The sequence below is a fragment of the Pleurodeles waltl genome, chromosome 12 (genome assembly GCF_031143425.1).
Source record: "Pleurodeles waltl isolate 20211129_DDA chromosome 12, aPleWal1.hap1.20221129, whole genome shotgun sequence".
NCBI classification, from domain to species: Eukaryota; Metazoa; Chordata; class Amphibia; order Caudata; family Salamandridae; genus Pleurodeles; species Pleurodeles waltl.
Window position 1 is genome coordinate 41,785,642 of NC_090451.1, and position 25,436 is coordinate 41,811,077.

Here is a 25,436-nt window from a genome sequence, read left to right on the forward strand (position 1 = left end):
AAAGTATGTGGTAAGTGGAGTTAGCACTCTGCAGCTGTAGGACTCTAGAGAGAGGCTATGTAGGGAGGAGGAATGTGTAGGACGCATTTGCTTGTTCATGTCTATCTGCCAATATTAGGTCGAGCCTAGGCAGCATGCATGTGCTATCAACATGCTGTAATCTACATCTGTGGGCTTGCACCACACCCATCACATACCCATCACTTTCATTCATTCCATGGCCTGTCAAAATTCCTTTGGTTTCTTTGGTAAATATTTTACCTTTGCCCCGTCTTTTGTCTGTTTTGTTTCCGCCATGTAGACCGACCCTGTAACATGGATTATTGCACGATAGTCCATATACGTTTGTGTGGTCACACTACTTTTTTATTTTGGTTTGGCTTGTTAGTTTCCTGCTCGTGTTCTGCTCCGTATCGGCAATGGTTTGTTTCAAGGTACCTGGCTCGTGTCCATAAAACACGCTCAGCTGTCGCCATTTCACAACCAGAAGCTCTGTATGCGTGTGAAAACGAACTTTAGTTCTTCATACACTTTTGGAGCCAATGCAACTCAGTGCCATGCTTAATGTTTAATATTATTGTTCTTTTTTAACTAACTGCTCCTTGTTTTATGGTGTCTTTTCTTTAAACTGCTGATGCTGAGACTCAAACCTGGCTTCCCAGTTCCACAGTCAGCAGCTCTAAATGTATACCACATCCTCTCTTCAAGACAACTGGCATTTTTTATGGGTAGGTGTAGCAACTGCATAGCTCTTCAATCCCTGGCAGCACAGCACCCAGGATGATGTGCTGCACGGTTAAACACTTATAAGGTCCCAAAAGGTGAGACCTACTGGCTATGCCAATACTCGTTTTCATTAACAGCGATGCGCCTGGTAAGTGCCTGGAAAAGGAACTGGTCTGGACACCAATAAAGTGATTCAAAAGAGGTGGACCATGCACTGACATTGCTCGTCACCGTTTATTCAATGTCTTGTATCCCCAATTTCTGATGTAGCCAATTTCCTGTGTGAATTATTCAGGCTGTCCTAAAGTAAACTGGTGAAGTAACATGTAGGTAAGTAAGTATCTTGACAAGGAGAGGGATTGCTGAACTGAAACTGCATTTATTATATAGTTCTTGTTACCCGATCGAGGCGTTAAAGCGTATACAGAGTATATGCATAAATGACCCCACAATGAGCAAGTGTACTTAGCTCAGTCCTGGTCCCTCTGGCTGAAATGACCTTCAAGGAATGATGTTGACATCCCATGTCCGCGTTAGGTAACCTGGCAAGCAAGACATCATAACTGAAAGACCATGTCTGGCAGAAACTGGCAGTGCCTAGCTACAGTGCTTGTTGGTTCTGCTACTGTTCCCTAGGTTTGATTACTGTGTGGGATACGGTGAGCAGTAATATATATGACGCGGGGGGGAGGGGGGATAAGGGGGGCTATCCTAACCTGTGCTTTTAGCCAGAGCATCTTGTCTTGCACAACCTACAGTTTGATAGTAGTATACTTTTGTCATTTGTAGCATGCAACTTGCAAACTACACCTGGCTAACAGCAGAGCAAGTGCACCTGTCCTTTAGAAGCGTGTCAGCTCTAGATTCCCCAGTGGGATTACCCGGCGACTCCAGGGCATGGGAACCCTGTTTCCAGACCTGGGCTGTCATTGACGAAAAGGATTCTGGGAATTGTAGTATTGGTGCCCTACAATGGACTAATATGAACACTGCATTTGATACCGATTGACTGTATAATGGAAAGCTGGGCCTAGCCCCACAGCAGCCGCCAGGTGGTATGCTGTCGTAGGGTTACAATACACTCGGGTAGGTTTGGGGACCCGGAGGCGCTGCCTGGGGAATAGTATTCTAGTGATGGCAGATACCATCAGTGCGTGTCATCGCAGGTGTATGTAAACCTACCACAACTCCCGGATCTCGCCCGGGGAGGGGGAATCCTTGAAACGGCGGAGCGGAGGACTTACCTCCCGCCAGGCTGTTTCAACCACCCGATCTCCTCAGCTTCGGTGCCTACTCTGACTGACTTCCATACCTGAAACAGCATTGGCGACTTCGGCGAGTGAAGGCAAAGGGAGCCAATAGGAGAGCTGGTTTACACTGATTGACATGCATAGGGCGGAGCTGAAGGGGTCTGCTCGCATTTCTTCAGCGACAGATTAGAATTACCAAATCCCGCCCCGGAAAAAACGCTCCTCCCATCCCGGAAGTGACCCCTCAATACTGCCCTGGAAGAAGTCGCTGTAATTGCACCGGAAGCGGTCAGTTAAACACATACGGATCCGTTATTCATGCGTTCATGACTGTAAATAGTTTTGTAGCCTAATGAGTAGGTTATCCGCTGCCGAACGAAACCAGCCTGTCGCATGCTGGTCACCTGCTCCCCCCTCGCTTTGTTTTCGGTGACTTTAAGAATACTGATACCATATGGTGACCCCTTCACGATAGTCCACTCCTTCAAAGCCACGCAAACCACGAACAAGAGGGTGATGTTAGCATGGGGCGGCGAATCCCCTCGAAGGGCTGCGGAGGCAACAAATGTCCCATGAAGATTTTTGAACGATGGAACAATGTAAAGACAACTCTACAAGGTCAAAATATGACTTTACATCTCGTTTGGTGGTCATATCGCCAACACTTTTGGATCTTCTGTGAGAAGTGGAGCATTTTAAAGTACATTGGACTGGACACATTCACACCACGTTAGAGGCACACAATCCACAGGTGGCTCGAGTCACACACAGGTCTCTGTCTCAGCTCAAACGCTCGAAAGAGAGGGGCCTTCAGTCTTTGTACCTCATTCTCGAAGCCCCTGACCCCACACCCTCCTACCTACACTGACACTATTTAATCTGGCTTCAGACAGCACTGAGACTACAATTCTGCAGACCATTTATGAATCGCTCTGCATCATTTGCTCTGGAAACTCGTGACTTATTGTTCTCGATCTTTCAGCTGCTTTAGATACAGTCTACAACTATGCGTCGATCAGCATCATGAGGACCTAAATGGACCATTGAGGAGTATTTCTTGGCTGGTTTATCTCTTGATGAGCCGTTCAAAAGTAGTGAAAATTTGACCCTACAAGGAGTGCAGAATTATTAGGCAAATGAGTATTTTGACCACATCATCCTCTTTATGCATGTTGTCTTACTCCAAGCTGTATAGGCTCGAAAGCCTACTACCAATTAAGCATATTAGGTGATGTGCATCTCTGTAATGAGAAGGGGTGTGGTCCAATGACATCAACACCCTATATCAGGTGTGCATAATTATTAGGCAACTTCCTTTCCTTTGGCAAAATGGGTCAAAAGAAGGACTTGACAGGCTCAGAAAAGTCAAAAATAGTGAGATATCTTGCAGAGGGATGCAGCACTCTTAAAATTGCAAAGCTTCTGAAGCGTGATCATCGAACAATCAAGCGTTTCATTCAAAATAGTCAACAGGGTCGCAAGAAGCGTGTGGAAAAACCAAGGCGCAAAATAACTGCCCATGAACTGAGAAAAGTCAAGCGTGCAGTTGCCACGATGCCACTTGCCACCAGTTTGGCCATATTTCAGAGCTGCAACATCACTGGAGTGCCCAAAAGCACAAGGTGTGCAATACTCAGAGACATGGCCAAGGTAAGAAAGGCTAAAAGACGACCACCACTGAACAAGACACACAAGCTGAAACGTCAAGACTGGGCCAAGAAATATCTCGAGACTGATTTTTCTAAGGTTTTATGGACTGATGAAATGAGAGTGAGTCTTGATGGGCCAGATGGATGGGCCCGTGGCTGGATTGGTAAAGGGCAGAGAGCTCCAGTCCGACTCAGACGCCAGCAAGGTGGAGGTGGAGTACTGGTTTGGGCTGGTATCATCGAAGATGAGCTTGTGGGGCCTTTTCGGGTTGAGGATGGAGTCAAGCTCAACTCCCAGTCCTACTGCCAGTTCCTGGAAGACACCTTCTTCAAGCAGTGGTACAGGAAGAAGCCTGCATCCTTCAAGAAAAACATGATTTTCATGCAGGGCAATGCTCCATCACACGCGTCCAAGTACTCCACAGCGTGGCTGGCAAGAAAGGGTATAAAAGAAGGAAATCTAATGACATGGCCTCCTTGTTCACCTGATCTGAACCCCATTGAGAACCTGTGGTCCATCATCAAATGTGAGATTTACAAGGAGGGAAAACAGTACACCTCTCTGAAAAGTGTCTGGGAGGCTGTGGTTGCTGCTGCACGCAATGTTGATGGTGAACAGATCAAAACACTGACAGAATCCATGGATGGCAGGCTTTTGAGTGTCCTTGCAAAAAAAGGTGGCTATATTGGTCACTGATTTGTTTTTGTTTTGTTTTTGAATGTCAGAAATGTATATTTGTGAATGTTGAGATGTTATATTGGTTTCACTGGTAATAATTGAAATGGGTATATATTTGTTTTTTGTTAAGTTGCCTAATAATTATGCACAGTAATAGTCACCTGCACACACAGATATCCCCCTAACATAGCTAAAACTAAAAACAAACTAAAAACTACTTCCAAAAATATTCAGCTTTGATATTAATGAGTTTTTTGGGTTCATTGAGAACATGGTTGTTGTTCAATAATAAAATTAATCCTCAAAAATACAACTTGCCTAATAATTCTGCACTCCCTGTATGTCTCTAATCATGTCAACCTACAATAAGTGTTTTGTCATTGCACGAACCGCTCACCAACCCTATTTAACCTCTATCTGGAGCCACTTTGTGAGACCCTTAGGAACCCTGTGATCCTGTTTCATCTATATGCTGGCAGTACCCAGACTTCAAGGTCTCTTCTTCGGACAACATTACCTTTCTTTCCAACACATTGTCAAGAAATCATACATAAAGATTTTATTCTCCAAGTTGTTTTCACAGTAGAAGGTAATTGAGCTGAACATGGCTCAGTTTTTCCAACTGTGCATCGGTATAAGACTTTGGTAGCAGTACAGCTGACACATGTTTTGCCTCTTACATGGCTGAAAGGCCTGGGGCTTTCTCAAGGCTCTTGTGTTGAAATATCACTTGTTCCATGTCCAGCGATATTCATAATGGTAGCCAACTTTAAGAAAAATATAACAAGTCCAGGGCTGAATCCCAAGTGATAACAGGTGTTATATCACTGGATGTTTCAAATCATCACTTAAAAAACGGACCGCCTCATCGTGATTTATAATCTTGGGTGGATTCACTTACCTTCTCAGAAATTCTTGAATCTGAGGAATAGGTGGTCCAAACCTCAACCAGTGATCCATCCCCCTAAGGAATATGCATATTATGAAACAGGTGGGCAGGGCTGGACTATGGTGCAAAGCACTTTAAGAATTCATACATTGATGCCAACTCGCCACCTTAAACCTAACCCTGCAAAGACAGAATTACTCCATATATCACTGAAGCAATCCAACCTAAAACTGTACAAGAATGGATACATTCCCTCTGTGTCCTGGAATGCCAATCCATAATTGTTCAGAATGTCAAGTCTCTTGCCATCATGCTTGACAATTGTCTCAACTTCCAGAATGAAATCATGACCACGAGTTCCCCGTTCTAACTAAAGTTACTCAGGGGGGTCAGGTTGTTCATTCTAGAACAGCACCTAAAAACTCATTTGTTCAGGTGCTGGCTCTTTCTAGGCTACACTATGGTAACTCACTGCTCTCAGGCTTCCACAAAGCACACTTTGCCCTCATCAGCACAATTCTACATGCTGCAGCCTGCTTTGTGACTGTACACAAAATCTGACCACATTGTACTTTTCCTGCTATTCCTCCAATAGCTTCCAAGTAAGGCAAGAGCACAATTTAAAATTGCCTGCGTCACATACACAAGGCCCTGCATTCCACTTTGCCCATCTACTGAACTAGAACATTGAAAAGCCCAGACACAAAACGGGGTTCAAGAAACTCACACTACCTTCACCTGGAACCTTCTACCTTCAAATAAAAATGATACATTAACCCAATAATCTTGGGAGGCACTGCTAGATCCTGGAACTCCTTCCGACCTTCCATATCACTCAATTCCATCTTACATCTAAAAAGGAACTTACAATTTTTTTCTTTGAAAGACACTTGGGCTAAATCTGCTATGTCTCATACACTCTTCACTGTCTTCGACCTGCTCTGTATTTCAAATAGTTTATTGTGTTGATAGTTTGTAAATGTATTTTTCTAAAGCGCTCTGACGCTTCTGGGTCAACTCACACTATATCAAATCACAAAAATAAGTAAACATTTTAATGATCACCTCACCAACCGTTGCCCCAATCCTAGTTAATACAAATGTGAACAGCTTGTCTGCACCACCGGTCTGTGTGCAGCTGAGCTCTACACTACACCTTTGTCTCTTTGAAGTCATTTAACCTTTCAGGAGAGACCTTTGTTTTGCAACTACCTATAATTGCCATTACTGAAATGTTAATGTCTCCTGGTATCGAAAATAAAAAAGAGTGACTGTAGGAAGTTGGCTCTGTATATTCTATTTCAAAGTAAGAAATAGTGTGCACAGAGTCCAAGGGTTCCCCTTAGAGGTAAGATAGTGTCAAAAAGAGATAATTCTAATGCTCTATTTTGTGGTAGTGTGGTCGAGCAGTAGGCTTATCAGAGGGTAGTGTTAAGCATTTGTTGTACACACATAGGCGATAAATGAGGATCACACACTCAAAGACAATTCCAGGCCAATTGGTTTTTATATAGAAAAATATATTTTCTTAGTTTATTTTAAGAACCACAGGTTCAAGATTTACAAACAATACTTTAAATGAAAGGTATTTCACTCAGGTACTTTAGGAACTTTGAACTATCACAATAGCATGTACAGTTTCGGCAAAAATGGCAATAAGCTATTTTAAAAGTGGACACTGCAAAAATCAACAGTTCCTGGGGGAGGTAAGTAAATGTTAAGTTCACAGGTAAGTAAAACACTTACGGGGTTCAAAGTTGGGTCCAAGGTAGCCCACTGTTGGGGGTTCAAGGCAACCCCAAAGTTACCACACCAGCAGCTCAGGGCCGGTCAGGTGCAGAGGTCAAAGTGGTGCCCAAAACACATAGGCTTCAATTGAAATATGGGTGCCCCGGTTCCAGTCTGCCAGCAGGTAAGTACCCGCGACTATGGAGGGCAGACCAGGGCGGTTTTGTAGGGCACCGGGGGTGGGGGGGGGGCACACAAGCAGGCACAGAAAGTACACCCTCAGCGGCACAGGGGCGGCCGGGTGCAGAGTGCAAACAGGCGTCAGGTTTCAAATAGAAATCAATGGGGAGACCCGGGGGTCTCTTTAACGATGCAGGCAGGCCCAGGGGTGGCTCCTCGGGGTAGCCACCACCTGGGCTAGGCAGAGGGTCACCTGGGGGTCGCTCCTGCACTGGAGTTCGGTTCCTTCAGGTCCTGGGGGCTGCAGGTGCAGTGTGGTTTCCAGGCGTCGGATTCCTTGAAGCAGGCAGTCGCGGTCAGGGGGAGCCTCTGGATTTCCTCTGCAGGGGTCGCTGTGGAGGGTCAACTCTGGCTACTCACGGGCTCGCAGTCGCCGGGGAGTCCTCCCTGTAGTTTTAGTTTTCCACAGTCGCCGGGGAGTCCTCCCTGTAGTTTTAGTTTTCCACAGGTCGAGCCGGGGGCGTCGGGTGCAGAGTGGAAAGTCTCACGCTTCAGGCGGGAAACGTGTGGTCTTTAAAAGTTGCTTCTTTGTTGCAAAGAGTTGCAGTTTCTTGAACAGGGCCGCTGTTCTCGGGAGCTTCTTGGTCCTTTGGATGCAGGGTAGTCCTCTGAGGCTTCAGAGGTCGCTGGACCCTGTTGGATGCGTCACTGTTGCAGTTTTCTTCGAAGTAGGGAGACAGGCCGGTGGGGCTGGGGCCAAGTCAGTTGTCGTCTCCGTCTTCACTGCAGGGCTTCAGGTCAGCAGTCCTTCTTCTTCTTTAGGTTGCAGGAATCTGGTTTCCTAGGTTCTGGGGAGACCCTAAATACAGAATTTAGGGGTGTGTTTAGGTCTGGGAGGGCAGTAGCCAATGGCTTCTGTCCTTGAGGATGGCTATACTCTCTTTGTGCCTCCTCCCTGAGGGGAGGGGGACACATCCCTATTCCTATTGGGGGGAATCCTCCAAAATCAAGATGGAGGATTTCTAAAGGCAGGGGTCACCTCAGCTCAGGACACCTTAGGGCTGTCCTGACTGGTGGGTGACTCCTCCTTGTTTTTCTCATTATCTCCCTAGACTTGCCGCCAAAAGTGGGAGCTGTGTCCAGGGGGCGGGCATCTCCACTAGCTCGAGTGCCCTGGGGCATTGTAACACGAAGCCTGAGCCTTTGAGGCTCACTGCTAGGTGTTACAGTTCCTGCAGGGGGAGGTGTGAAGCACCTCCACCCAGAGCAGGCTTTGTTTCTTACCTCAGAGGGCACAAAGGCCCTCACCACATGGGGTCAGAAACTCGTCTCTCAGCAGCAGGCTGGCACAGACCAGTCAGTCCTGCACTGAACAATTGGGTAAAATACAGCGGGCATCTCTAAGATGCCCTCTGTGTGCATTTTTTAATAAGTCCAACACTGGCATCAGTGTGGGTTTATTATTCTGAGAAGTTTGACACCAAACTTCCTAGTATTCAGTGTAGCCATTATGGAGCTCTGGAGTTTGTTTTTGACAAACTGACAGACCATATACTTAATATGGCCACATTGTACTTACAATGTCTAAGAATAGACTTAGACATTGTAGGGGCATATTGCTCATGCATCTGAGCCCTCACCTGTGGTATAGTGCATCCTGCCTTAGGGCTGTAAGGCCTGCTAGAGGGGTGACTTACCCATGCCACAGGCAGCATTTTGTGTGCATGGCATCCTGAGGGGGATGCCATGTCGACTTTGCCTTTTTCTCCCCACCAACACACACAATCTGCAATGGCAGTGTGCATGTGTTAGGTGAGGGGTTCCTTAGGGTGGCACAACATATGCTGCAGCCCTTAGGGACCTTCCCTGGTCACAGGGCCCTTGGTACCACTGGTATCTTTTACAAGGGACTTATCTGTGTGCCAGGGGTGTGTCAATTGTGGAAACAATGGTACATTTTATGTGAAAGAACACTGGTGCTGGGGCCTGGTTAGCAGGGTCCCAGCACACTTCTCAGTCAAGTCAGCATCAGTATCAGGCAAAAAGTGGGGGGTAACTGCAACAGGGAGACATTTCCTTACAGTGACCTTAATTCCTTTGACTCAGATTTTTTTAAAGACTGTGTAATATCTCAATTAAGTATGTAAAACATATATTTATTTAACATTGTGTAGTAATTTAGTTCCTGAAAGAAATGTACACTTTTATCCTTTGGTGTTAAAGGGAGCGAGAAGGCCATACCCATCCAGTGGCTCAATTGCAAAATGTGTAACCAAGAAGAACGAGTTACTTACCTTCGGTAACGACTTTTCTGGTGGATACATTAGCTACCTGTGGATTCCTCACCTCATGAATACTCCCATGGCGCCAGCATTCTACGGAAATCTTCTTACTAGTCTCTGCACGTCGACGAGGACGTCACTGTCTCGCACGCGACGCCGTCTGACGTCATACAGGCAATAAGAGGTCCTCGACGACGTGCGGACGTCAGTACCAATCATTTTTTACGTGCATGAGAACAACCAGGCAATGCAATGAAAGAACAAAGCAACATCCATTATAATGTAAAAATACACCACATTGTATGAATAACTGTAAATCTTTTTATGTACATATATATATATATATATATATATAAAACTCTCTCTTTTAAAATATATACACACACCAAGTATATACATAAAGATATATAGACATATACCTACATATATATAAATATATTATATATATACATCTATTGCACCCTCAAAGACCAAGAGGAGCACACTCAAGGATTACTTGGCAAGACCATAAAGGCAACGGGGAGGCGGGTGGGACCGTGAGGAATCCACAGGTAGCTAATGTATCCACCAGAAAAGTCGTTACCGAAGGTAAGTAACTCGTTCTTCTGATGGATACAACTACCTGTGGATTCCTCACCTCATGAATAGAGTCCCAAAGCAGTACCACGCCCGGCGGTGGGTGCCTAAATGGTCAAACCAAGAAATCCTGCAGCACTGACCGTGCAAAATGGCCGTCCCTTCTAACCTCAGAATCTAAACAGTAATGTTTTGCAAAAGTGTGAAGGGACGACCAAGTTGCGGCCTTGCAGATGTCGACCACAGGAACACCTCTGGCTAAGGCCGAAGTGGCCGACTTAGCTCTGGTGGAATGAGCTCTAATGCCCTCAGGAGGATCCTTCTTTGCCAAAGAGTAACATATTTTAATGCAAAGAACAACCCACCTGGATAGTGTTCTCTTGTGGACTGCCTTTCCTCTCCTCTTGCCCACGTATCCAATAAACAGCTGATCCTCCAGCCTGAAATCCTTTGTTCTATCGATAAAGAAGCTCAACGCTCTCTTTGGGTCCAGACGGTGCAGTCTTTCTTCCTCTTTGGAAGGATGAGGCGGAGGATAGAACGTGGACAAAGTAATTGCCTGAGCCAAATGGAAGGGTGAAACAACCTTCGGGAGGAAAGCAGCCTTGGTCCTCAACACCACCTTATCCCCATAAAAAGTTGTATAAGGGGGTTTTACTGATAAGGCCTGCAACTCACTCACTCTCCTTGCTGATGTTATAGCTATCAGGAAGACTGTTTTTAAAACCAAATACCTCAAGGGGCAAGAATGCATAGGTTCAAAAGGGGACCCCATAAGGAAAGTCAGGACTAAGGACAAATCCCATTGCGGCATAACGAATGGCTTTGGAGGATATTGATTTAGAAGACCTTTCAAGAATCTGATAACAATAGGGGATTTAAATAAAGATGGTTGGTCTGGAAGACATATGAAGGCTGACAAGGCCGATAAATAACCTTTAATGGTAGCCACTGCACAGCCTTTCTGCGCCAGAGATAGAGCAAAAGACAAAACGTCCGATAGATGAGCATGTAAAGGATCAATCTGCCTCTCTCCACACCACGCAACAAATTTAGACCACCTATTAGCGTAGATAGATTTAGTGGAGTGTCGCCTGGCCGCTAATATAACATCCACTACCTCAGGCGGGAGAGAGAAGGAACTCAGGTTGCCCCGTTCAATCTCCAGGCATGTAGGTGCAGACTCTGGAGGTTGGGGTGTAGAACCTGCCCCTGCGACTGTGAGAGGAGGTCTGCCCTGAAAGGGAGACGGAGCGGCGGGCACGTTGAGAGTTGGAGAAGGTCGGAGTACCACACCCTCCTTGGCCAATCCGGAGCTATTAAGATTACTAGAGCCCGGTCTTGGCGAATCTTCCTCAATACTCGAGGAATCAAGGGTATGGGAGGAAACGCGTAAAGCAACTGGCCGCACCAGGTCATTTGAAACGCGTCCCCCAACGCTTCCTGCATCGGATACTGAAGGCTGCAGAACAACGGACAATGCGCGTTCTCTCGAGTGGCGAACAGATCTACCCGAGGAAACCCCCACTTGTGGAAGATTAAACGGACTTGATCTGGATGGAGACGCCACTCGTGGTCTGCCGAGAAGTGGCGACTGAGACTGTCCGCACGCACGTTCAAGACTCCGGCCAGATGGTTTGCTATCAAGCAAATCCGATGGTCCTTTGCCCAGGACCATAGTCGAAGAGCTTCTCTGCAGAGAAGGTACGACCCCACTCCTCCCTGCTTGTTTATGTACCACATCGTGGTAGTATTGTCCGTTAGGACCTGTACCGACTGACCACGAAGGGAAGGGAGGAAGGCCTTGAGAGCCAGACGTACAGCCCGTAACTCTAACAGATTGATGTGAAAAATCTGTTCCTCTGGAGACCAAAGACCTTTGATCTCCAGATCCCCCAGATGAGCTCCCCACCCTAGAGTGGAAGCATCCGTTATGACTGTGGCCACTGGTGGCGACTGCTGGAACGGCTTTCCTTGTGAAAGATTGTTGCCTGCAATCCACCACTTCAAATCCACAGCAGCATCTCTGGAGATCTTGACAGTACCCTCTAGATCCCCTCTGTGTTGAGACCACTGCCTTCGGAGGCACCACTGAAGAGCCCTCATGTGCCAGCGAGCATGCATGACCAACAGAATGCAGGAGGCAAAAAGACCGAGCAGACGAAGGACCTTGAGGACTGGAACTACCGCTCCATTTCGAAACATTGGAACCAAATCCTGAATATCTTGAATCCGCTGAGGCGGAGGAAAGGCCAGACCCAATGTTGTATCCAGTACTGCCCCTATGAACAGGAGGCGCTGAGAGGGCTCCAGGTGAGATTTGGGCTCGTTCACCGAAAAGCCCAGGTCGAACAACAACTGGGTTGTTGACTGCAGATGACGCAACACAAGCTCCGGGGACTTGGCTTTGATCAACCAATCGTCCAAGTAAGGGAATACTGCTATCCCCTTCCTTCTGAGCTCTGCCGCAACCACCGACATCACCTTCGTGAAGACTCGAGGTGCTGAAGTAAGACCAAACGGAAGGACCGCAAACTGGTAGTGTTGCGATCCCACCACAAACCGGAGATACTTCCTGTGTGACTTGAGTATCGGGATATGAAAGTAAGCATCCTGCAAGTCGACAGACACCATCCAGTCTTCCATGTTCAACGCCAAAAGCACCTGTGCTAGGGTCAGCATCTTGAACTTTTCCTGCTTGAGGAACCAATTCAAGATCCTCAGGTCCAGAATTGGTCTCAAACGACCATCCTTCTTGGGAATCAGGAAATACCTTGAGTAAACTCCTTGACCCCTTTCCTGCTCCGGGACCAACTCCACCGCGCCCTTTAAAAGGAGGACTTCTACCTCCTGTTCTAGCAACAGGAGGTGTTCTTGTGAACAATACGAAGGGCGGGGCGGGATGAGGGGCGGAAACTCCCGAAAGGGAAGGGTGTAGCCTTTTCCCACAACACTGAGAACCCAAGTGTCCGACGTAACAGTCTCCCATTTGGTGAGAAAATGCTGTAATCTTCCCCCTACAGGAGAGGAGTGAGTGGGAAATGGTGGAAGCCTAAGGCTGCTTCCCCTGCTGCACCCCGCCAGAGGATGAGGAAGAGGCAGAGTGCTGCTGAGAGGCTCCCCTGGTGCGGACCCTACCCCTTCCCCTAAAAGATCTATAGGGGTGGGAAGAGGCAGGTTGCTGATATCTTCCCCGAAAGGAAGAGGAGGAAGAGCCACGCCCAAATCCACGAAACCTCCTGAAGAATCTGGAAGAGGCCGTGGAAGAAGGAGCTTGGAGTCCCAACGACTTAGCCGTGGCCCTGCTCTCCTTAAAACGTTCCAAGGCCGAATCAGCCTTAGCCCCAAACAGTTTGTCCCCATCAAACGGGAGATCCAACAATGTGGACTGTACATCTGCCGAAAAGCCCGAGTTACGGAGCCAGGCCTGTCTCCTTTCCACCACAGTTGTGCCCATTGCTCTGGCTACCGAGTCGGTGGTATCCAGTCCCGTCTGGATAATTTGGGTCGCAGCAGCCTGGGCATCAGAGACAAGATCCAAAAGACCCTGGGGAAGCTCTGTAAACGAAGAGGAGATGTCATCCATCAGAGCATGAATATACCTCCCCAGGATACAGGTCGCATTAGTGGCCTTTAACGCCAGACTGCAGGACGAAAAAATCTTCTTGGACTGCGCCTCTAGCTTTTTTGAGTCTCTGTCCCCAGGCACCGTCGGGAAAGAACCAGGCGCTGACTTGGACGAACAGGAGGCCTGCACTACCAAGCTCTCCGGCGTAGGGTGCCTAGATAGGAAACCAGGATCAGTTGGAGCCGTCCGATACCTCCTGGCCACGGCTCTGTGAACTGCTGGGGAAGATGCCGGCCTCTTCCACACCTCTAAAACCGGATCCAGCAGAGCGTCATTAAAAGGTAACAGAGGCTCCGCCGCGGCTGAGGCCGGATGCAACACCTCCGTCAAAAGGTTTTGTTTTGCCTCCACCACCGGCAAAGGCAGGTCCAAAAAACTAGCTGCCTTCCGTACCACTGTATGAAAGGAAGCAGCTTCCTCAGTATATTCCCCCGGGGACGAAAGGTCCCACTCAGGGGAAGTGTCCAGCCCACTGGCCGACTCCAGTCCACGCAGCCCATCACCCGAGTCCTCTAGCTCTCCTTCCTCTAGGGCTCGTTGGTACTCCTGCTCTTCTAGTACCCGGAGAGCACGTCTCCTCGAATGAAGTCGTTGTTCAATACGCGGAGTCGACAATGCCTCCGCCGAAGTCGAAGATCGGCGCCGATCTTCAGAAGCCACCGACGCCGCGTCCGGCGCCACATGTAACTTCGGCGCCGACGAAAGAGCAGCTGAAGCAGATGGACCCACCGGAGTCACAGGCCGAAATCCCGACGTCGACGGGATGGAAATCCCCGGGGCCAATCCTTCAGAAGCCACCGGAGCGGCCACCGGCGCCGACACTGGCGCCGAGCCCACGTTCCCAAACGGGAGAAAGGGCATAAAGGGTGCCGGCCGAAGAGGCGCAGGATCACCCAAAGAAAAGGCCAAAGGCCCAGCCGGAGCACCCCCTGGAGCCATCTGTTGGAAGATGGCATACATCGCATTCAAGAATGCGGAACTATCGGCTCCAGGGGTGGGAAAAGCCGGATACTGGGGTGCCTGTCTCGGAGGCGACCCCGACTCCGGCCTCGGCGTCTGCGCCGGAGAAAACACTTGAGGCTCCAATACCTCAATCACCGACGCCTGTCCAGGCGAAGTTGGTGACGCCGGAGAGGGCAACGGCGTCGAAGGATGCGGCGTCACCGTGGGGCTGACCTCCCATGTCTTTCGGCGCCGATCCGGAGACCTGGAACGAGCCTCCCTTGAATGACGCCGAGATTCTCTACGGCGCCGGGAGTCTCGATGACGCCGATGTTTTGGAGAAGACTTCTTGTGATGCTTCTCCTTTGACTTGGCCATAAACAGCTTCGCCTCACGTTCTTTAAGGGCCTTCGGATTCATGTGCTGACATGAATCACAAGTCGAGACGTCGTGGTCGGAGCTCAAACACCAAAGGCAATCGGAATGAGGATCCGTCACCGACATCTTGCCTCCACACTCACGACAAGGCTTAAATCCAGACTTTCTCTGCGACATTATTTCCACGGAGAAAGAGTACGCAGCAAGATATACACTGTAACCGCAAGAGTAACAGTTGCTCCCTCGAAGATAACCGTTTCGAATGCACGGAAAAAAGGGAACTGACGTCCGCACGTCGTCGAGGACCTCTTATTGCCTGTATGACGTCAGACGGCGTCGCGTGCGAGACAGTGACGTCCTCGTCGACGTGCAGAGACTAGTAAGAAGATTTCCGTAGAATGCTGGCGCCATGGGAGTATTCATGAGGTGAGGAATCCACAGGTAGTTGTATCCATCAGAAACTTGGGTTCAGCCCCCAGCTTCCTTTGCTGATATTTTTGATAATATGCATGCAAATCAATTTACTTCACTGTGATTCAGTTTGAGAGTCATCTAAGACAACATTGAATACATTACTTTTAAGGATGTGTGCTATGTAAAAACCTCAAATATGCCAGTTTTAATGGATCAGGTTTAATATCAATATTATTGCCCATTTATACAGTTAAAATTACAATCCGCCATCTCTACAGTTGCTGCTGCCAGGGTATTGTAGTTGGAGAAAAGTCAATATTTAAAAATTATTAATTTTAATGTCAAGGCGGTGATCTAATGTAACGTAGTAAAGTGGAACACTAGCATTAGAAAAATAACTTATTTTTAAATTTTATGTGACTTTTTCATGTTCCTACTTGACATTTGTTGAGTCATTTACATGGCCAGAGACTCCTGGGCAACTCTCTCTTATCTTACAGGGAGCACCAACACGTAGCTAAGTGTCTTGTGCATAATAAAAATAAATATTAATTAAGGATTTATGGTTGCGAAAGGATGCTGCCACAAATTTTTCCCATAAGTGCAAATGAAAATATTGTAGAAATAACTGCTATGTTAAAACTCCAATGTCCTTCGCCATCCTTTTGCTAAATAGCAAAATATGCTAAGGTCCCAACATGAGATCGTTCTGCATTACCAGAGCCTGAATGTGACATCAGTACTAACCTGTTCTCTAAACACCTCTGCTACCCAAAGGATGCTGTAAAAGTCATTTGTTTTTCTTCGCCTGTGCACATCAACAAAAGTCCTGTTTGTTCCCTCCCTTCAAGGAGGGTAGCTGAATGTGCCACTTCCAGCCAACATCATGTTGGGTGGAAGGAAGTAGTTTCTGCCCTAGCATCCAGGTTCACCCTCCACTGATTCTTACCAGCCAGGTTTTGACTTCAATTTCTCCTTTTTTTTTGGTCTTAAGGCGGCGATCAGGAGCACCCGTAGAGGCAGATTCTCACCTTACTGGTGTAATGTGAGCTCTCTCCTTTCCAGGCGTCAGCATTCTGTAAGTGTCTCTAGCTGAGACACATTTTCCCCCATCCCCATACTGCTACAATTTGGTAAGAACTAATATCCCCCCGTAGTAGAATAGTCCCATCTGTTGTGGGTTGCTTGAAAGGAATACTAAGCAGGACCAAAACAAGGACTTTTTTGGCTAAACGAGTTCCAAAAATGAGCATCTCGCCAGTGGGAAAAAGAAGTGCAATATAGCTTATGATAAGCACGTTTGGCAAAACTGCTCTCCCAAAGCCTCCTTCCTTCTCAAACGTGTTGACGGTGTTTATCTCAGTCCCACCTTATTAGACCCACTTCATTGTGGAGAGCACTGCATCTGCTATCCTCATTATGAACACCAGGATGTGCTGAGGTCAGTAGGATCACATTTTAGTGTGCAACTTGTAATTTATCCAGGTTCAGGGATATTCTTCATTCAGAACCCAAATGTTTCCTTTCACTTTGTTAGTGCCCTGTCGATGACCTACCTTTCCTTGCAGAAACATACGTTCATAATAGTATGATTGACACAGTTGTATACATAAACATGCACAAGTAAGAACGGAATAAAGCAAAGATATGCACATATCAGGACAGAACAAAATTCATAGTATCCACCCTAGTCTGTATGTAACAACTTTCCAAACTGTATTTGTGGAGGTAGAATTAATGCACAGAGCTGCCTGTTAGAACTGTCAGATAGCACAACCATGTCTTCTGCTGTCCTCACTCACTCTCGTAACTTCGATCAGCCATCCCCGTCTTGGTGTAACCAGGCAGTTTTAGTTAATGCTCCAATACTGTTAACTTATATGTGGAATTTGTGTGCCTATGGTCCTCTGTTTGGATTCTTCAAAATAATTTGTCCTGGAAGTCTTAGTAAATGGATATAATGGCTGCGGTCACAAAGGAGCTTGTGACAACCTCCACGCTGGTTTATCAATCAATCAATCATAGTATTTGTGGAGCGCGCTACTCACCCGTGAGGGTCTCAAGGTGCTTTTGATGGGGGTAGGGGGGGGGGACTGCTACTGCTCGAACAGCCAGGTCTTGAGGAGTCTCCCGAAAGTCAGTAGGTCCTTGGTCTGCCGTAGGTGGATGGGGAGGGTGTTCCAGGTCTTGGCCGCGAGGTAGAAGGACCTGCCTCCGGATGTTGTTCTGTGGATGCGTGGGACGGTGGCGAGGACGTGGTCGACGGAGCTGACGGTTTGGGATGTAGAAGGTGAGAAAATTGTTGAGATATGCTGGTACGGCGTTGTGGAGTGCTTTGTGGGCGTGGGTTAGGAGTTTGAATGTGATCCTTTTGTTGACGGAAAGCCAGTGTAGGTTTCTCAGGTGGGCTGTGATGTGGCTGTGGCAGGGGATGTTGAGGATGAGGCGTGCAGCGGCGTTCTGTATCAGTTGCAGTCTTTTCTGGAGAGCTGCCGTGGTTCCCACGTACAGGGTGTTGCTGTAGTCCAGTCTGCTGCTGACGAGGGCCTGGGTAACCGTCCTCCTGGTTTGGGTGGGGATCCACCTGTAGATTTTACGGAGCATGTGCAGGGTGTTGAAGCAGGAGGATGAGACGGCGCTGACTTGCTGGGTCATGTAGAGCGATGAGTCAAGGATGAAACCCAGGTTGCAGGTGTGGTTGGTGGGCGTTGGTGCGGGTCCCAGTGAGGGTGGCCACCAGGAGGCATCCGAAGCAGAGGGGGTGGGGCTGAAGATGAGGACCTCCGTCTTGTCTGAGTTAAGTTTTAGTCGACTATTCTTCATCCAGTTGGCTATGGCCTTCATTTCCTCGTGGAAGTTGGTTTTAGCTGTGGCGGGGTCCTTGGTGAGGAAGAGGATCAGCTGGGTGTCGTCGGCGTAAGAGATGATGTTGAGGTTGTGAGATTGGACGATTTTGGCGAGCGGTGCCATGTAGACTTTGAAAAGAGTCGGGCTGAGGGAGGAACCCTGTGATACGCCGCAGATGGTCTTGGTGGCTTCAGATAGGAATGGTGGGAGGCGGACTCTCTGTGTTCTGTCGGTGAGGAAGGAGGTGATCCTCCTTCCTTATGTATGGACAGTCTCTCCAAATGAGTAAGAATACATCGAGATACACCTAAAGTCTTGATAAGAGGTGGTTGTTCTATCTGTTGGGGAGAAATACCTAGTTCCTTTTCAGTTCAAGTTAAATAGGCAATGATGGGAGTCAAAAACTGGAAGGAGCTGACAGCAGTCCCACGGAGCCATGTGTAATTTTCAACTACAATAAGCACTTTAAGCGAACATCACACGCTGCCTTGTCCTTCAGTACTTCCCAGGGACCTACGAAGTACATTACCGTTCACTTGTGTTCCATTTTATTATCTTCTACTGTACGAACAAGACATTATCATTTACACTGACACAGGATACAGTTTTACTCTCTGCGCTATTTCTCTACCCGGAACCTTCTCCATTCCACTAAGACTATTGCCTTGAAGAAGTCACTGACGTGACAAAACACGTGTTGGCTGTTCTTGTTGGACTTGCCTCTCCACTCACAGAACTGTTGTTCAAAATAAAAGATGTTGCCTACAAATACGTGAATTCTATCCTTTCATCAACGGATTCTCCATACTTTGAACTTATTGGTGTACTCCACTTCTGTTTTTACATATTGTGTTCTGTGGTCATATCTGTCTATAGACTTTGAAAAGCCCTGTAGCACACCGCAGATGGTCTTGGTGGCTTCAGATAGGAATGGTGGGAGGCGGACTCTCTGTGTTCTGTCGGTGAGGAAGGAGGTGATCCTCCTTCCTCATGTATAGACAGTCACTCCAAATGAGTAAGAATACATTGAGATACACCTAAAGTCTTGATAAGAGGTGGTTGTTCTATCTGTTGGGGAGAAATACCTAGTTCCTTTTCAGTTCAAGAGAAATAGGCAATGATGGGAGTCAAAAACTGGAAGGAGCTGACAGCAGTCCCACGGAGCCATGTGTAATTTTCAACAGCCTCTTCATCAAAACAATAAATTGGTAAGATTGGCCAACACAGTCACTGTTGCCCTGAAAAGACTGTCACCTATATAAACCATGAGGGCAACCCTCAATCAAGATCTCTGAACAATGTGGCAGGGGCTCTGGGGAAATTGGCAGTGTCATCTTCTCTCACTCTTAGCTGTTCACGTCAAAGACCTGGACAATGTGAAAGCAAACCGTCTGAACAGAATGTTCTGTTCATCACAAAATGTCGCTTTTCAAGATGATCTTCCTGACACTATGCAAGAGATTTGCTTCCCTCTTATTTGGATCGCTTTGCCTCCGAGAGCAATTCTGTTTCCCAAATTTTGCTTATGCTTTCCGAAGGCTAAGGGAGCAGATGCACTTCTAATTAAATTGTCAAAGAAACTGTTTTTTTAAATCCCTCCGTTTCCATTGATTCCACAGATGTGTCTGAAGGAGGAAGCAGAACTCATTAAAGGGGTTCTTTATTGGCTGGACAGATTGTGGTTCCTGCTTCTCAAGCCTCTAGCAGTACGCCGACCTTGGATTCTTCCTCCGGGTCCTCCCCGTTTGAAACCATCCATTCTTCCTCTCACGTTGTCTCTGTTATTGAAGTTTAAAGTTAAGAAAATGACTGCCTCCTACATTATGTTGGTATTAAATTTCTGTCTTACAATGTTGCTTTTCTAGTTGTGATTACTTCTTCTCCTGGGTTAGGTCAGATATCTGCGTTGATGTGCCTGGCACCTGTTCTCTGTGTTTTTTGGATCATGGGGTGGTTTTCAAGCCTGAGTCTTCCCTTTGCTCCCAAAATTCACATTGTTTTTTGTGTATAAAAAGGAACTGTTCTTCCTGCTGAGAGAGCGTAGCTTATATAATCTATATTAACATGAAATGTTTATGAATCAAGGTGTGATAATGGCGCATAGAAACTGTAATAATGTTTTTTTTTTGCTTAAACGTGCACTTGAAATGTGACCACGGGGAGTGGCCGCCAATGTATACCTGGACTAATAAAATGACTAAATGTTTATGAATTATTAGAATTGAATAGTTTTATACTAATTATTAATGATTACGTTATTGAAATTGTGCTAGAATCCTTGTAGGCCTTAAGTTAGCATGAACCGAAGCTTAGCCGCCTGGCTCTCTTATTAAATTGTATTTTTCCTAACGAACAGTGTGCTGACTCGCAAAAGGACATGACCTCTTGTTTTCTTCAAACTAGAAGCTGAATGTAACCATAGTAGATCCGTTCTCACGAAATTCATATTGCCTTTAGAAAATGTTAGTCAAAATGCAACAGTGTAGATTAATGTAATGTACAAGGTTGTTCAAACCGGTGAAGACAATGGAGCTACTGACCAAAGATGTGCAAAGAATTACAGAAGGATGAAATCATACCGGACGTGCTACCTCTGAAGACGACAATCATATGGACCAATAAAATGTCTGCAAACTAATATGGGGTGAAAAATTAATGACATAATCTGTTTTCTAACTGGGTAAAGATAGTGGGGTATAACCATGGACCAATGAAATTTTAGGGGAATGTACATCGAAAAAAGGGATAAAAACCCATGGCACAGGGAGCCATTTAGGTGGGTTAGGGAACACTATTGATTTTATCCAGAAACTTTGTCACTCTGTTTGGTGACTTTCTTTGGTTTTACTTAAACAATCCATTTCTTAGATTGCCCATTTTACACTTTACCTCCTTATGAGGGAAGTGCCCTTTTGCCCCGGAGCTGAATTCTGACTGATGGCGATTTGACTGTTGTCCTGAAGACGAAGCCTGAACCTGAGTGCTGACCTAAACTTTGGAGGGTAACTATGACAATGAAATTGTGATCTGTCTGTTTGCTTTTCCTTTCTAGGTACCAACTGCTTACTTTTGACAGGGACCATAGTTAGATGTTTTCCAAATTGGTGTTCTAAATTTTTTTGCATGAAGCCCAACATGCTAATGCTAATGAGAAGTTAGGACAGGGGTTCATTAAACCGACGCAAATAGACAAATGACTGAATCTATGCTTTGTTGGACTGACGCGATGATGACACTCTGCTAAAGTTGACCTATGTTGACGCTGTGTTATGTTCTAATAATTGCGTTCCTTGTGTTGTTTAAGTCTTATTCAAATTGCCAAATTATGACAATGTTATTGAGTGTTTTGGTTTTGAGATTAACTTACATGCTTTTAGAATTGTAAACAAAAGGGAATAAACTTCATAAAATTCTACTAAACTGGTGTGGTTATTCATGACTGCAAGGTCATGGTAGCGTCTTGAGTTGATTAATGACTTTGACTAAAGTGAAATGCATTGTGGTAATAAATATTGATGACATTATTAATGTATTGATTGACATATTGATTAGCTATCTCGTTAAGGTGTCTCTCAACTGGGTCAAAAGATTCATTGGCCTAAAACGAGTCCTAATGTGTAATAAATTATCATAGAGGGACGCGTTAACAGTTCTGGTAGCAGAGCGACGGTTTGGCCCTTTGGGGCCCTAGGACGAAGAATTACTGTTTAGATTGTTTTTCTGAGATTATGCAAATTGGAGAGATGATGTGTTTCTAAATTCACCATGACTTTCCAGGGATCTCGGAGCCTGCCTAAGTGAGTTCGGAATGTTCTCGGCGTTTTAGCATGTGTGGTGTAGAATTTGCGCTTGCTCAGCTTATGCATTTTGCAGGTGATTTGTGAAGTTTGTGTGTATTTAGGCCAGGTAATGTTGTTTTAGTAGGAGTGGGCGTACTCCATAGTATGAGAGTAGGGAAGTCGGCGTACTTCATATGAGTGTGGCGCTTTGTGCTCAAAATTATCCACATGGTTGGTTGGTAATGTACGGACCCGTCGTGGTCTAAGACTCCGGAGTATACAGGGAGTGCAGAATTATTAGGCAAATGAGTATTTTGACCACATCATCCTCTTTATGCATGTTGTCTTACTCCAAGCTGTATAGGCTCGAAAGCCTACTACCAATTAAGCATATTAGGTGATGTGCATCTCTGTAATGAGAAGGGGTGTGGTCTAATGACATCAACACCCTATATCAGGTGTGCATAATTATTAGGCAACTTCCTTTCCTTTGGCAAAATGGGTCAAAAGAAGGACTTGACAGGCTCAGAAAAGTCAAAAATAGTGAGATATCTTGCAGAGGGATGCAGCACTCTTAAAATTGCAAAGCTTCTGAAGCGTGATCATCGAAGAATCAAGCGTTTCATTCAAAATAGTCAACAGGGTCGCAAGAAGCGTGTGGAAAAACCAAGGCGCAAATTAACTGCCCATGAACTGAGAAAAGTCAAGCGTGCAGCTGCCACGATGCCACTTGCCACCAGTTTGGCCATATTTCAGAGCTGCAACATCACTGGAGTGCCCAAAAGCACAAGGTGTGCAATACTCAGAGACATGGCCAAGGTAAGAAAGGCTGAAAGACGACCACCACTGAACAAGACACACAAGCTGAAACGTCAAGACTGGGCCAAGAAATATCTCAAGACTGATTTTCCTAAGGTTTTATGGACTGATGAAATGAGAGTGAGTCTTGATGGGCCAGATGGATGGGCCCGTGGCTGGATTGGTAAAGGGCAGAGAGCTCCAGTCCGACTCAGACGCCAGCAAGGTGGAGGTGGAGTACTGGTTTGGGCTGGTATCATCAAAGATGAGCTTGTGGGGCCTTTTCGGGTTGAGGATGGAGTCAAGCTCAACTCCCAGTCCTACTGCCAGTTCCTGGAAGACACCTTCTTCAAGCAGTGGTACAGGAAGAAGTCTGCATCCTTCAAGAAAAACATGATTTTCATGCAGGACAATGCTCCATCACACGCGTCCAAGTACTCCACAGCGTGGCTGGCAAGAAAGGGTATAAAAGAAGGAAATCTAATGACATGGCCTCCTTGTTCACCTGATCTGAACCCCATTGAGAACCTGTGGTCCATCATCAAATGTGAGATTTACAAGGAGGGAAAACAGTACACCTCTCTGAACAGTGTCTGGGAGGCTGTGGTTGCTGCTGCACGCAATGTTGATGGTGAACAGATCAAAACACTGACAGAATCCATGGATGGCAGGCTTTTGAGTGTCCTTGCAAAGAAAGGTGGCTATATTGGTCACTGATTTGTTTTTGTTTTGTTTTTGAATGTCAGAAATGTATATTTGTGAATGTTGAGATGTTATATTGGTTTCACTGGTAATAATAAATAATTGAAATGGGTATATATTTTTTTTGGTTAAGTTGCCTAATAATTATGCACAGTAATAGTCACCTGCACACACAGATATCCCCCTAACATAGCTAAAACTAAAAACAAACTAAAAACTACTTCCAAAAATTTCAGCTTTGATATTAATGAGTTTTTTGGGTTCATTGAGAACATGGTTGTTGTTCAATAATAAAATTAATCCTCAAAAATACAACTTGCCTAATAATTCTGCACTCCCTGTATTAATAAGTGTAGGATACACTTGGGTTTATGTTATAATTTGTGCGGTTTAATAGGTCAATCGGGCGTGGTTGACAAGTCGAGTTTGAGTTGTGTGTATGAAACCTTCGATGGAGATTTGGCAAGTTCTAAAGTGCACTAGGACAAACCATTGACAAGTCGAGAGTAGGATTTGCGGGTCGAATTCTGCTTGCGAGTGTGGGAATTGAGAAGGAGAGAGTAGCGGCCGAGGCTTCAAGTGAAATCTCTGTAAAGTTCTGAAGCGAATGTGTTACCCTTTCCGTATTAAACCGGCAAATTTGAGTCGTTGTTGTTAAAGCTACTTGCAGTAATTTTGCATTAGTTTGGTGTGAATCCAGTGTGAGGAGGACAAGCCGCAAGACTTTGTGAGCTGCAGTGCGTGTGGGTGTGATGTCAGTGGTACCGCGTCAGTTGCCGAGAGGGGTCGCGCACGGATTGACTGCCGTACGTGAAAGGCAATAGGTTGAGAAAGGTGGGTGAAGAGTGTCCTGGGAATTAAATTCATTTCCTGATTAAATACAAACAAGAGAAAAAGACGTAAAAGATTAATTTTATCAAAGCTTTTAGAAGCGCTCTGAAAGGAGATGCATACATTATGGCGAGTGAAGGGGAGCCTACACCACCTGAAGGTACTCCAGCTTATATAGTAATGGAGAAGGGTGTCGCGCCTTGCTTATGGATGAAACAATGGTGCAAATTAACAGAGAAGGAGGGATGTTTAGCGTTTCCGGAACACGGAACGTTCAATACAAGAATTTTGGAGAATTTGAGGTGGATGTTAAGCGTACAAAAGCCACCTCCAAGGCCAGCTCAGTATGAGGCATTAGCAGTCTGGGATTTAATGGCCATATGACAAAGACAGCAGAAATTTGAAAGGAGAATGAAAAGGGCAGAATAGACTTTAGCTGAGGCTAGATGGAACAATGAGAGCAAAATGTGGAGAAGGGGAATAGTTGACGGACTCAAATTATTCCCAGCAATAACACAGGGAGATGAGACGCAGGGAAAGAAAGCCACTTGTAAGACAGACAACTACTCTAGTAAGCCTAAAGAGACTAAGAGATCTTGGATAGAAGAAGATGATTCAGATTATGAAGAGTTTTTAAATCAGTTGTTGCATGATCGCCCGCCACCTTGTGCAGTAAATGACAACGTCCCGAGCACTAGTGAGAAGTCTGGGAAGTGAGCACTAGTCTGGGAAGCAGACGTAGGATAAGGGAGTTACAGATACAGTGCAGACTAGTGATACAATTTTGACACAAAGTGGTGTCAGTGTACCCACTGCGCCAGACATGCAGATACAGTTGCAACCTCCACCACAGATACGGAGAATCTATCCAGACGTCCCAGTACTAGAGACGACTACGAGTCTGATCGTGCCGCCTGATCCGATATACACAAAATCGAGGTTAGTGCAGCTCGAGCCAACTCCGCAATTGCTGCCCCAGCCGCAGCAACCGCTGATTCCGGTGTATAATCCAAAAGCAGGACCTCCGCTGGTACCTGCTCCGGCCACAGTGAGTCAAGCTTTGGGAGTTACTGCTCCACGAAGTTTGGGACCAGGTCAGACACCAGCTGCCATATCATAACCAATTACATTTGGTCCACCAGTACCACTGTATACACA

At 46.2% G+C, this 25,436-nt stretch overlaps 1 protein-coding gene across 4 annotated transcripts in view; it reads right to left on the reverse strand.

The window, feature by feature from the left end:
- Positions 1-25,436, reverse strand: part of LOC138267440 (microtubule-associated protein futsch-like) — a 164,707-nt gene that overhangs the window by 121,027 nt on the left and 18,244 nt on the right. Inside the window, exon 1 of one of the 4 annotated variants that reach the window (XM_069216378.1) lies at positions 2,039-2,104. The exons of 1 other annotated variant lie outside the window; for it this stretch is intronic. The gene's annotated coding sequence lies outside the window, so the exon portion shown is untranslated. Of the gene's footprint in view, positions 1-1,908; positions 2,105-25,436 lie in introns of those variants that run through there. 2 more of the 4 variants (XM_069216375.1, XM_069216376.1) reach the window with 2 other exon arrangements.